Here is a 14942-nt window from a genome sequence, read left to right as displayed (position 1 = left end):
GTATCCAAAAATTGAGCCTACAATTCATTTCTTGGTGCAGCAGAACTATCAACTCTCAGCTTAGGTACAGTGGAAGTAAAATCCTTTGGTGATGTGAGGGTCATTGAAATACAGCCTTATTATAATGAAACCCAATGTCTAAAAATTGTTCTTATTTTGGGCTTTACCACAGTAAGAGCCAAGATTTTAAACTCTACTAAATACAAAACAAACAAAAAGACTTAAGAAAAAGAAGAAGAAGAAGCATTATGGTATACATGTATGAAACACCCCTAAGAAAATGAATTACTTTGCTCTTAAAAAATAAATTTCAAAAAAAAGGAAATCGGATTCCACAACTAGTTTTGGTAACTGAGAGCATTCCACCCATATCAAACAGAAGCACCAATTTTTAGAAATATTTCAAAATAATTTCTCCACCACCCTGAAGTGAAATTTACAGTGCAGCCTATCCATATATAATTTCAAAGAAATCAGTCTGGTAGATTAACCATCTCAAAACAAATGAACAAACAAAAACAAACAATAAAACACCACTAACAACAACAACAACAACAACAACAACAAAGCTAACCACTATCTTAATATGTAAATGTTGAGCCATAGCTACTGAATTGCTAGTTATAGCAATTGAACCTAGCAAACAGTTGTAGTTAACACTGAATGTTCTAGAACCATGATAGAAATAAAAAGAAAAGAAAGGTTTTGTACTGATAATTCAAATAACCAAGGGATTTTTTTTCTCAAATGATCAACTCCCTTGTTAAAGTTCAGTGCAGGATAATATATTGTTTTCTTTTTTTGCATGGTCCATTGCCTTGCTGAAAAATTCAGTATGTAGTTTGTATTTAGAGTCCAATTATTTTAAGCTCAAATAACTCTAAATAGGTTGTTTGAGTGACGTACACAACAACTTAATATAACTTTTAAATGGTACTTTTAAATGGTACATTTAAAAGTTATACAGATGCCAGGCAGTGGTGGCACACACCTTTAATCCCAGCACTTGGGAGGCAGAGGCAGGCAGATTTCTGAGTTTGAGACTAGCCTGGTCTACAAAGTGAGTTCCAGGCCAGCCAGGGCTATACAGAGAAACCCTGTCTTGAAAAACCAAACAAAACCAAAGAAAACAAAAAGTTATATAGACAAGAAATGATTCTATGTACGTGCAACAACCTAATTATTGCAAAACATTGGGATTCTCTGGCCCTAGCAACCTGCCCTTCTAAGTAATTTGTCAAGGAAAACACCCCTTCCAATTTTCAAAATGTGCCTCCCCACTGGTCAGAACCTGTGGGAATCACAGGGATACAAGCTATTTCTCGAATGGCAGTTAAAACTTTTTATCAGCCCTCAGTTTCAAAAGAAAAAAATTTGGAATTTGAAGTATCTATTGCCCCAATAATATATTTCTAAATATTTTATTTAGAAATGAAATATTTAGAAATATATTAATTCCCCTACACTGGGGCATAGAACCTTCACAGGGCCAAGGGCCTCTCCTCCCATTGATGACCAACTTGGCCATCCTCTGCTATTCATATGCTGCTGGAGCCATGAGTCCCACCATGTATACTCTTTGGTTGGTGTTTTAGTCCCTGGGAGCTCTGAGGGTACTAGTTAGTTCATATTTTTGTTTGAGCAGGGGAAGGGGGAAGGGAACAGGGGTTTTTTTTAGATTTTGTTTTTTCTTTTCTTTTCTTTCTTTTTTTTTTTTTGGAGGGGAATCTGGGAAAGGAGATATTGTAAATAAAGAAAACATCATGTAATAAAAAAAGAAGGAAGTGGACAAGAAATATTCAGCAATATTTTCTTTAAAAATTTTTGTTGCCGTATAGTTCAACTTCATGTTCTATGGGAAACATAGCTCTCCATTTTCCCATACAAAATCCTGCTCATGACAGTGGAAAATCCCACCAAGAATGAAGCAGGAACTACTATATATCACTTCTTTGCCGGTCACCAAGGCTTGTTGACCAAATCACCTTCAGGCCATACGAAGCTATGTAATGAAGGGACACCTTCTCTCTCTTCAGGGTGAAGATACAGAGGTGAGTAGGTTTTGGAAACCTGGTTGATACCAACCTCTGTGGTAGTATTGTTACTGCCTGAAAGGCCCGAAGCAGGGAGAGAAACAAAGACACAACTCTAGATTTCAAATCTGGATTCCATTACTCAGCACTTAATTGTGGGCAAGTCTCTATGCCTTTGTGAGTCACCTGTACAATGCAACTATACATAGTATGGGCTCATTTTAGAGGAAAATAATTATTGAGTGAGTTGGGAACACTTAAACTAGGACTAGTATTATTTACAAGACTTTGTGATTATTAGCCATAGTAGTTATGACTAATTTCAGTTTCCTTGTGCGGTTTCTTAATTTTTGCTGGAGGAAGGTCAACTTCATCTGCCAAGGTCTGTATTGCATTCTTTATTTGAGAAAATAATTCAAACACACTTCTTTACATAGCATGACTGGGAACTTATGTTTCATAGCCTCCCATCTACTCCATCCCCACATCCCAGTTATATATTTTTTGAAAAAAGTCCAACTTGTTTGGAATTGGCTGGCTAACCTCACACAACCCTTTATTCCATCATCAAAGAAAAGCAGAAAGGGAGAACTTGCCATGTAATGAATAGGACAAGCATTGGGTGTGGCCTTGCTTGTCCTCTTAGGCTCTAAGATCAACTATTGATAAATGGGATCTCATAAAATTGAAAAGCTTCTTTAAGGCAAAGGACACTGTCAATAACACAAAATACAACCTACAAATTGGGAAAAGGTCTTCACTAACCCTATATCCAATAGGAAGCTAATATCCAAAATATACAAAGAACTATATACAAAGAACTCAAGAAGTTAGACTGCAGAAAACCAAATAATCCAATTTAAAAATGAGGTACAGAAAGTTGGGCAGTGATGGTGCATGCCTTTAATCACAGCACTTGGGAGGCAGAGACAGGCGGATTTCTGGTCTACAGAGTGAGTTCCAGGGCAGCCAGGGCTATACAGAGAAACCCTGTCTCAAAGAAAAAAAAATGAGGTACAGAGCTAAACAGAGAATTCTCAAGTGAGGAATCCTGAATGTCCCAAAAGCACTTAAAGAAATGTTCAATATCCTTAGTTTTTAGGAAAATGTAAATCAAAACAACACTGAGATTTCCCCTCACACCAGTCAGAATGACTAAGATCAAACACTCAAGTGACAGCACATTCTGATGAGGATGTGGAGAAAGAGGAACACTCCTCCACTGCTGGTGGGATTGCAAGGTGGTACAACCACTCTAGAAAACAATCTGGCAGTTCCTCAGAAAACTGGAAATAGTTCTACCTGAATACCCAGCTATATCACTGCTGGACATATGCCCAAAAAATACTCCACCATATCACAAGGACATGTGCTCCACTATGCTCATAAGCAGAATTATTTGTAATAGTCAGAAGCTGGAAACAACTCAGATGAACTGTAATCAAAGAATAGATACAGAAAACACAGCTTGTTTACACAATGGAATACTACTCACTATTTAAAAGCAGGACATCAAGAATTTTGCAGGAAAATGGATGGAAATATTAGAAATATAGAAAATATCATCCTGAATAGGGTAACCCAGACCCAAAAGGACATGTGTGGTATATACTCCCTGATAAGTGGATGTTAGCCAAAAAGTTCAGAATACCCATGATAAAACTCACAGACCATATGAAGCTTAACAATAAGGAAGGCCCAAGTGTGGATACTTTTATTGCACTTAGAAGGGGAAACAAAACAATCACAAGAGGCAGAGGGGAGAAAGGACATGAATAAGAGGGGAGTGGAGGGAAAATGGGAGGCATGATCAGGTATGAGGATGAGACAGGAGAGAAGCCTAGAGGGCCAGGATAATGAGTAGAAATATGTAGCAATGAGGGGTCAGGGGGATGGGGGAACCTCTAGAAAGTCCTAGACACCAGGGTTGTGAGAGTCTCCCAGAACCCAAAGGGGATGACCTTATCCAAAATGCCCAACAGTGGGAAGATAGAACTTAGAGAGACCACCTTTAGTAGATAAGACATGGGCCTCCAGTTGAGGCAGAGGGCCACCCACTCATCTTTACTATTTTTAACCCAGAGTTGTTCCTGTCTAAAGGAAGTGCAGGGACAAAATTGGAGCAGAGACAGAAAGAAAGGCCATCCAGTGAACTGTCTAACTTGGGATCCACGGCATGGGCAGGCACCACATCCTGACACTATTATTGATGTCTTATTGTACTTGCAGATAGGAACCTAGCATGGCTGTTCTCTGAGAGCCTATACCAGCAACTGACTGAGACAAATGCAGATGCTTTCAGCTAGCCATTGGATTGAGGTTGGGGACCAATATGGAAGAGATAGAGGAAGGACTAAGGAGCTGAAGGGGATTGCGTCCCCATAGGAAGAACAGTGTCAACTAACCCGGACCTATCCAGAAGTCTGGGAATTGGAGGTGATTATCAGCCTAGTGATCTGTGTTAGCTCTTGGGCCAGGCCATATCAAGCTTCTACAACCAGAACAGGAGGTGGCTAGTAATTTAATTGACCTTTACATTATTTATATAGCCAGGAGGTACCCCAAGCTCCCACAATCAGGACCAGAGATGGCTAATTGCCCAAATGACCTCTACACTATCTGTATGATCAAGATCCTTCCCTAGGCCTTAAGCTAATACAGGTAACCAACTCTAGAACCTATCTTCTTAGGAAAAAAAATTACATGTACCTTTAATTGAGATTTCATATAATTATCTTTCCTTGTGCACCAGGGTTTGTATTGCACAAGAAAACCATTTTCCAAATTATACTACGTTTAAATATGCTGCCAATGACCAATTGGCATCAAACTCCCAAAATTTGAACCAGTTTGCAATCCTAAGTCAGGCTGAACTGAGTTCTCACTCTAACCTCTTTGCAGTCGATTTTCATGCTTACAGTGATAGCTGCAAGGACCTGTCAATGAATTCTTAAAAATTACTTTTAGAATTACTAGTTTTATTTTATGTGTGTGACTGTGTATTGCCTGTGTGTCTATATGTGTACCATGTGTGTGCCTGATGCTCTGGGAGGTCAGAAGAGGGTGTCAGATCTGGATTGTAGACTAGAGTCACAGATGGTTGTGGGCCATCATATGTGTGCTGGGAATCAAACCCTTACAAGATCCTTTTGCAAGGTCCTCTGCAAGATCAACAAGTGGTATTAACCACCGAGCTATCATCATTGCATCCCCAGCATAGCTTGTAAAAGACACAACCATTCACTAAACAAATTAATAAAAATTTTCACATTCATTTCTTCATTCACTCATCCAGAGATGTGCTACTTCATGGTATATTTTATCGTAAGGACATTTAGTTATCTTTTCAGTATTTTTTAATCCATCAATCATGTCACTGACTAGTCAAAAGTCAGTTAATATGTATATATATATTCATACTCAAAGTATATATATGCATATGTATATATATTATATGAATGCTTTCCTAGAAATGTTCTCAATCAGCACTCCATAATTTTATGAAGATAATTTACTCAATACAGAATTTGAGGGAAAAGGTTTAACATTCACTAGTTACAAAGAAATGCTTTGAAAGCAAGAAGGCGGGTAAGAAGAGACCTGGATTCAGAATGCATAATCATGTTCAGTACTTGCAAACCAAGCCCTATTCTGATGGTGAGTTCTTCTAATGATCTTCTTAAGTGAGCCCAGGTGATCTAACTGTCTATGTATTGGGCCAATCAAACAATCTTAACAGACTTTTGGCAGAGAGTGTTCTTTCGCTAAAAACTTCAATGTAAGCATCCTTACATTGAAATATTTACTGAACACACAGAGCGTACAGAGCTAGGAACTATAGATAAGGTGGTGAACAAAACCAAGTGCCTGCCCACAGGGAGCTGACTCTCAGTGAAGGAGACAGGCAACACACAAGCAAGCACACTATTGATCAAATGGTGCTTAACATCATTTACCTGGAACAAACTATATCGGGACTCTAAGGGTGATTAAGGGCAGCTTGCCAAGATAACACACTTCATATAAACAGGGGATGATATTTAGAATAAGGGGACGTGAAGAAAGAATAAAATGGTCTTGAGTTGGGATTATCCTAGGAATATTCCTAGAACTACAGGATAGTGAGATAAAAAGCAATATAGCAAGAGAAATGGGGAAAGAAGTAAGGAGTATCTATGAGATGGGGAAGAAGAGAAAATGTCTCCCTGTATAACATGAGAATGAAGTGGGATGGTGATGAAGGACTTTGAGCCAGCAATGCTATGATCCTGATTGAGGCTTCTGGAGGCAAGCTGGCAGCTGTGCTGAGAATAGAATTAAATACACACAAGGGTAAAAGCAGAGAGACTCTTCCCATGACTCTTTGGGGTGAGAAACAAAGATACTCAATCCAGCAGTGCCTGCAGTGCTGAATCATCAATTCTAGTTATATTTTGAAAGATAAATTGAGATTTGTTATTAAATTTTAGATAGATAGGTTGAAAGGAAATAATAGAGTAAAAATGGCTCCAAGGATTATTTCTTGAATAACTGGAGGAAAGAAATTATGTTTTACTGAATTGGGGAAAGCCAAGATCTAGATTGATTGATAGAATGATTGATTGATACTTCCTAACTTACTTATTTTTAATAGTACTGGGAACTGAACCAAGAGCATCCTGTGTGTTCAGCAAGCACTCTACCATTTAGTTATATCCCCAGCATGAGAGCTATGGTTTTTATATAAAAACTCCTTGTTCGCTATTTAAGTCAAAATATTAGATATAAACATTTCTCAATAGGAGAATTATCTAATCGACATGTGAACTAGCTTCATGTTTAGGTGTTTATATAAGGACTCTCACCATTGTAAAAAAAAAAATTATAGGAAAGAAACAGAAGATTACAGGGAAATTGTAGGGTCTCCAGTAGACTTTTATTAAAAATGCTTCAAATGCTGCTTGTCTGGGAGCACTCATTAGAAAATACATTTGCTATGGAATGCTAACCCCTAGGAGAAATGGGATAGTGGTCATTTAAACATCTTAGGGGTATCAGATGCTAAGGTGTAGTAACTTGCAATCAATACCTGTCATTTGATGAATAGGTAACTAAATCCACCCACTTGAATCCAGTCTTTTTTTTTTTCTTTATAGATCAAATTAAAAACAAAAGCAAGTTTTAAGCTTACAAATTCTGGTGAAGCACAGAAGTTAATTTTTGATAAACTTTTAAATATTACAAAAAAAGGGAGGTACTTTGAAGGTCCAGATGGAAGGTGGCCAATTATGAAGCCAGGACTCCAGCCAACAAGGACAATGGCATTCTCACACATTGAGCAATATTCAGTTCATGCCTGCCTCTCCGCCCCAAGGGAGTCAGAGCTTCTACAACTGTAGCCCAAGCCTCTGCCTCCCAGATGGCACATCTACTAGTGTACTTTTGACATGTGTCAATGTTTTGTAGACAACTACAGCATTTCAACAATATCCTCCAGCCTTTTAAACTCGGTCCCCTAAGACATTTTTAAATTAACATCCGGGGCATTGCAGTGTTTCTCAGAATTCTTTTACCTTTTCAAACTTTATACTTTTTATTCATGAAAAGTAAATAAATCCATATCAACTACCTATGTTGAGATAGAAATCAGAAATATGGTTAAATAATAATAATAATAATAATAATAATAATAACAATAACAATAACAATAATAATAAGGCAAAGTTACTGTCCTTACAATGTTCACATCTTTTTTTAAAAAATAAATTATTTTTATTAGATATTTTCTTTATTTATCTTTCAAATGATATCCCCTTTTCTGGTTTCCCCTCTGAAAAAAACTCCTATGCCCTCCCCACTCCCCAATGTTCACATCTTAATGGGGAAGATACAGAAGAACTCATTCTTCAGCTCTTGTCTGAAAAGAAATAAAAATTGAACATCCAAAGCAATTATGACTTTGGCTGTAAAGAATTTAATGAAGCAATATATAATAGATCTAAATTAAATTTCAGATTCTAAAACTGTCTAAGAATTTTATTTCATGGTCTGAAATACTATAACAGTATCAATTAATTATACCAACTATTGCGATTTAAATGTACAATGTCTCTCACAGGCTCATGTGTTTGAATTTGCATCCATAGCTGATAGTGCTGTATTAGAAGGCTATGGAACCTTTAGGATGTATACCTTTGCTGGAGGAAGTTGATTGCTGGTGCCTAAGTCCTCAGGCTTTAACCCACCCTACTTCCTTCCTCGCTTAGCTTCTAATCTACCACAATACTGCGACTTGTCTCCAGTTGCCATACAATAAGCGAGGAGGATCATAGTCACCATGCCTTTCCTGTCATGAAACTCTAAACTATAGTACATCATTCCTTCCATGTTGCTTCTTGAAAGCATTTAATTGAGGCAATGAAAAAAATAACTAACATTTCAACCCAGTTCTCCTATGGGAGAAGCCACTCACACTCAAATGGCAGGATCCTTCAGAAGATCTGATCTTCAGAATGAAGAAGTTTCAAATCCAATACTTTTCCCTGTGTAACATTGGTGCAGCCACATTAGTTCATTCCCTGCCACAATCCTGTTGGGTAAATGTTTTTATCTCATTGTATAGAAAACAAATGGAGAGGCAATGATCCCTTCAAGGTGGGAAAAATAGGCAAATAGAAAGCTTTTATATTAAGAGAGGGGAGTCTACATAAAATCCTCTTTGAGGCTAGGAATGTAGCTCAGTTGGTAGAGGGCTGGGCTAGCATGCTGGAAGTCCCAGTACAACCATAAGCCTAATTTCAGCAAACAGGAGGAAGGCAGGAAGGGAATAACATCACACTAGAGGGGAAGACAGGGAAATCTAAGTTCAAGTTCATCTTCAGTCACATAGAGAGGCCAAATTAGCTTGGACTATTTCACATTTTTTTCTCTAAATATAAATATATTAAAAAGAAAATTTCATAGATGTGGAAACTTCCCAATGTTAGTGAATGCCAAACTGAGAAATAAAAGACTTACTAACTCTAAAACCAGATCTTTAACTAAGGGGGTACCCTTAGCATGGCTGATATCAAAAACTCATGAATCCTAAATATGGGATACTCTACAATAATCTTGATAGACATCTGCCTTTCTTCTTCATATGCTTATGAATGTTGTGTTTAGGAATTTTGGTCTGAATGAAATTCATTGCCAGGTCCTGTGCACACTGGATATCAGTTCAGTTTGTCCTTTGGTAATACCCACAGGAGACAATGAGAACTGGAAGGAAAGAAAGAAAAACAAAAGAGCCCATTTAATCATTTTTCCAGTTACCATTCTAACACATCATGGGTTAGTCATGATCAGATTTTTTTTTAACTAAAGCCATAATAGTGTACTATTCACCCTTCTAGTTGCCATGATAAAAATATTGACAAAGATAACAAGGAATGAAGAATACATTTTGGCTTATCATTTTACAGGGCTCACTCCATCGTGGTACAGAGTGCCCCACAGAGCAGAATAGTTCATGTCATAGCAGGTCAAGAGCAGAGACAAGAAGATCACCGATCAAGGATTCATTTTCTGAATCTATCCCTCCCCTTGATTCTTCTAACTGTGTGCCCCTAAGCCATGGACTGGTACCTCCCACATTCAGGGCATGTCTTTCCCCTCAGTTAATCCTCTCTCTAATGTCCTTCCAGACACACCCAAAGGTGTGCCTCAGTTTCCGAGAGGATTCTACAAGTAAGTAGTTGGGATGACAATGAAGCAGTCACAGATGTCCCCCTCCTGGTTTTACAGTCCTAAATTCAAGTAATCAACCCATTCCTGCTTCTTCAGATCTACAGTTGATAATGGCTCCAGGGCCGGGCTCTTAATAGAAACAAGGTGTTTCACTGTTTCATCTTGTCTACATATTCAAAATAATCTCTTCATCACATCTTCCTGAAGGAACCCCATCAGAGGGGCCATCTGTTTTGTATTGGGACCCTGATTACTATAGCTTGAGAAATAGAACTAAAGAACTAGATGGGCAAAATTATTTCCTCTAAAGAAAAATTAACGTGTATGACAGGAACCAACCCTAAATGGAGACTACTACATATAGTCAGTGCAGAAAAGGATAAGCCATTCTTCTCTTATCTTTCCCTAAAGATGAAACTTATCTCGCATTCTCGTCCAGCCTGGTCAGAAAGACAAAGTCACTTTAGCCATCCTGGGTGCTTCTGCTTTCAGGCTGATAGTTCTTCATCTAAAAGTTTAAAATTTTCAACAAAACCTAAGAACAGAACAGATGTTAACATTTTAGTATTAAGCTTTAATATAATCCCTTTTGGCAACACTAATGAGGTCTGATTACTGTAAGGTTTTAGAGTAAAATAAAAGAATTTTGGCTTTATTTTAGAATGACGGAACATATTGAAGTCACATACTATTATCTCAAAGGAGGCCACCAGAAAGACACTCAGACAGAAGTTCGTAAGATGGGATCTATTACCACTGGTCTCCCTATTCTACCATCTTAAAAATTGGTCTGCTCAGAAAGCCAATTAAAGCCTCCTACACTCCTCCCCACTGACCAGAATAACTGTACTTTTAAAAAGCAGTTTAGATGGAAAAAGGAAATGTTTCCTTCAGAAATATTACACCCAAATTTATCTTTATTACAGATGCATAATCAAAGCCTAGCACTGCACTAGTCCCTGAGATGGTTAGAGCATCTTCTCCATGACACTTCACCTTACCTCCCTGTCACTGTCCCAAGTCAATAGCCCTGTGAGGGGCACCTCAGCTCCTAGTGTCTCTTCCCATTCATCCATCTTCCACGTTGTAGTTTGATCATGTTTCTTCTCTGTCAGTCTTTTGGATGGCTCACACAATTGATAGAATAATGCCAACTACTGAGAGATACAAATATGACTTACCTGAACTTGTAGGAATCTCTAGGCCTCTCACCACCCCATGACATGTTTTCTTCACCCTGAGTGTCCTACCCTTTCTGGTCTTCTCTGGATGCAACTTAGTCTTCTTTCTTCTAGGGTTCTGTACCTACTGTCATGTTTACAGCAGTCATTTCCAGCATCTACAGTTTTTGAGCACTTTTTCATGCTCAAGGGACCAAGTTAAATCATATCTTGGCTAAAACTTGGCCTCAAATTTGTTCCCACAATAGCATTACTGAAGTGTACCTGTTTTATTTTTTTATCTACTAAATATCTTATTTTCCTTTGTTTAATAACTCATCCTTTCAAGAAATAAGAAATAATGCTAAATATTTGTAAAATGTCATCTCCTAAACCTGTGAGCTAAGCTGTATATTTAGAAAAGAAACGCTACTTGTTGAAGATCTACCGTAACACTCAGTGGCTTATTTACAAATGGTTTGAATTCATTCTTACAACATAAAGAAGCACTGTTATCCCATCTCTTGATAAGAAAAGAAATGTTACTAAATTGCTGCAGATAATAGTGTGAAACCCAGAAACCTATATTCTGATTTTACTGCATTGTTTGCTATTTTCACACAGAAAGCTGATTTATCTTTTGTATTTGCAGATCGTGTTACAGATTACAAATGCTTTGGTAACACAGAGTCCTCTTACAGATCACCAATAAACCAATAAAGTGGTTAAGACAGGGGAGGGAGCCTCACTTTTGAAGGTGAAGGCTTAGAGAGAAAAATTACTCTTCCCAGGTCACTAAAACAAAAACTGGAGTCACCAAGATGGAAATTCCTATCTTGAAAGCCAGTCCTCTTTCTAATCGCTTCTGTCTCCCGCACAGATACTGTATTTCCTTCCTGGCAGGGGAGAAATATTGTGCCTTCCAAACAACTTGCGTTTGTTAAGAGGTTCCCCACGAGCTGCCCACACATCTTGCTCTTTGGTCCTGTCTTAGGTATTAAGGACCTGATCTGCCCAGTTAAAACAGCTACATGCTAAGCTGAGGCTGTGAGGCACAAGCTAATACTCGTCCTATCTTGACTCATGTTGTTAATGAGTTTTGACAACCTATAATTCTTTTTTTAATTTTTAAAAATCGGGTGCCTCACTCCTTTGTAAAGGGTATGGGGCCCATCATTACTCCCATGACTGGATCTGAGGGTACCATTCCCACTTGCCTTGTCATCTGAGTTCCTAATCTGTTCCTCACCATTGAAGATGTCCCACTGACAGAGAGGTACCACACAATACCACATGAGAGAGAGAGCTTGCAGAAGACTTGCCCACAAACTTGCCTCCTTGTCACTTCTCCCAAGCATAGAAGAGTATCCTTTGTAAAGAGCATCCTTTACAAAGATGTCAGCGTCAACTAGTGTGCTGCTATCCTTTGTGGTCCACATTCCATCTGCACTGCACATCCTTTGGGAGGAATGCTGTTCTGTGAGTGAGAAAGGATTTCCCATTAAAGCAACTGAGCTAGTTTTGGTTTTACCAGTTTGACCTCTGACCTCTGCTTTAGCTGCCTAGCTTTCTGAGTGACACCAAAGAGACAACTGCATGATAGACGCAACAAGATATTTCTTACGAATGGCGCTTCAGTAAGCTTAGTCTAATCTGATTGTTCCTCTTTAGTATGAAAGTGCTAGGTTCTGTACTCTGTATAGGAATTTCCAGATCTCTTACTTAATGCCACGAGGGATCTACCTACAACATACAACCATTATTTTGGCAAAATAGTATTTTAAATTCTGAATATGTAATTAAAAATATATCCTACCTTTCACATAGGAGAATATGACAATGCACCCACATGGTGTTTTGGCTGCCCACAGAACAGGTATACTTCCTAGCTATATTCATGAACCTCTTGATTAAGTTGGAGGAGCCTTAGGCTAACAGCCTGCAGGCCTGACTGTGTCACTCATCTTCTATTCTTCTCCGGACCTTGGAACTTTTGTGAGTTTAGAGCAGAGAACTAGAGTCAATACATCAGTGATGATGAACGCAAAATAAAAAATACATTTGAAGAGCGTAAGTAGCTGTGTAAGAGAAAAACAGAGACCTGGGTGGTTTTAGTAGTTTTGCTGCTAACTAGCTTTGCGATCTAGAGAGTTCTATTGCCATGTGTCATGTCTGTGCTGTGTTTTTGTATCTGATTTTAATCTGTCTAGCATCATCCATTTTCATAACCCTTGGTCTCTGTAGGCATGTAAGGTATTACCCAGCCCTCACCCAGGACCTATCTGTATTTGGCTAATACCTACTTGCCTTTCTTACGGTGCCAGAACATTACCAAGATCAGTGGTATTGACAGTAAACAGTGCTACACACACAGCTCTAACTTCCTGGGTAAAGTTGCATATTGCAGACATCATGATTGAGTACTGGAACAGTGGATTGTCCTTGCTGGTTTTCTCTTTCTCCTCCAACACTGTCTTCAACTTAGCCTTCACTCTGTGGCCTCTAGCATCACTTAGTCCTGTACGCTATATCAAGCACACGACCCTTACTTGATCCTTGTTCTACTGTAAAACCAGTCAGTGATGCAAGCATATGAATGAATGAATAAATAAATAAATAAATAAATAAATAAATAAATAAATAGAAAATTAAGCTCCAACAACAAAAAGGCCCACTGCACTAATGGATAGCCTTTATCCAGAGGAATGGTGTGAACAAGTTCTGGGATCAAAAGAATCAGAATTCAATTGCTGCGAGACTTTGGTAAAGTTTCTTAATCTTGAGGCCTCAAATTTATCATCTGTACAGTGGGAATGGTGATAGTGCACAGCCTCCAAAGATGGTTAAAAATACAGCATTCAGTAGGGTCAGTGTTCAAGTCAGTGTTTGGCTTGGCAAAACTTAAGTACTCAAGAATGGGAGAAGGAACCTGAGAAATGGCATTAGTGGTCTGGTCAATCAATACCAGCCATGTTCTGTTAGAGAAGGAACCTAGAGAACTCACTAAACTTATGCTAACTAGCTCATGTTAATGATACCATAGTCAAGGGCTCTGTAAGTGTCTGCTGTGAAATAGCTCACAGATTTCACAGTGAGAGAATAGGCTGCCAGGCTGGAATTCAGCCCCCTGTTACTGCGTGTAGAAAAAAAAAATATCCCTTGTCAATTCCAGAGACAATACCACATTCCCCTTGCACGTGGTTTTGACTTCCAGTGCCAAAACACAAGACTTTACAAAGCTCTTGTTTTTCTGCAAATGTGTTTCTCAGGAGCCTCTCTCTGCAGATAATGGATTTTCAAAAAGGCCTGGTCTTCTCTTCTGGCATCTTGAAAGGAGGAAATTTCTGAACGGGAAGAAGGATCAAGTGACTGTTTTGTACCCGTGGTGTCTCTTGCCTACATATTGTGCCACAGTGTTGAAGGCTAGGTTTCATAATTACATAGTACCAACACACAATTACCCACAATTAGTCTAATTACATAAATACACTATGATTATCTGAAAGATAACGTTAAATAGCACACAAAGGAGATGGGCCGGCCTGAGGTAAACCTCAGTGGTGATCTGGCGGTTTTGGTGATCCCTGAACCAGGCCTAAGAGAAAAGACACTAGCCTCCTGGCTTCCTGCCCTTCTTCCCACATCTCAGCCATTCCCACAGCTTCAGGGTGCTGCTTTCTCTTCAGGTGACCCCTAAATGTTCCCTTTACCACCTCCATTTGTTAACAGAACTAATAATAAAGGCGAATAGTTTTGGAAACTATATGTAAATTTCAAACAAACTCAGCATCCACACAGCTGACATTTATAAGCTGGTGCATTCTGCATTTCACCAGTGCTTGATGGGCTCTGCGTTCTTAGTTGGTCAGGCCTGTCCAATTAAGCAAAGGTTTACAGTGGCATAAAAGTTACTGCTGACTGATGGGGGCCAACTCAATAACCTCTGGCTTGTTCTGAATACTGGCTATCAACTTCACATTTGGGTGAACGCATGTTGAGTTCTGGAAGAAAGTAGCAATTTCAAAGATACACACATACACAC

This window comes from Mastomys coucha, unplaced genomic scaffold (assembly GCF_008632895.1).
Source record: "Mastomys coucha isolate ucsf_1 unplaced genomic scaffold, UCSF_Mcou_1 pScaffold15, whole genome shotgun sequence".
Lineage (NCBI taxonomy): Eukaryota > Metazoa > Chordata > Mammalia > Rodentia > Muridae > Mastomys > Mastomys coucha.
The sequence above is the reverse complement of the archived record's forward strand: the minus strand, read 5'-3'. Positions refer to the sequence as shown.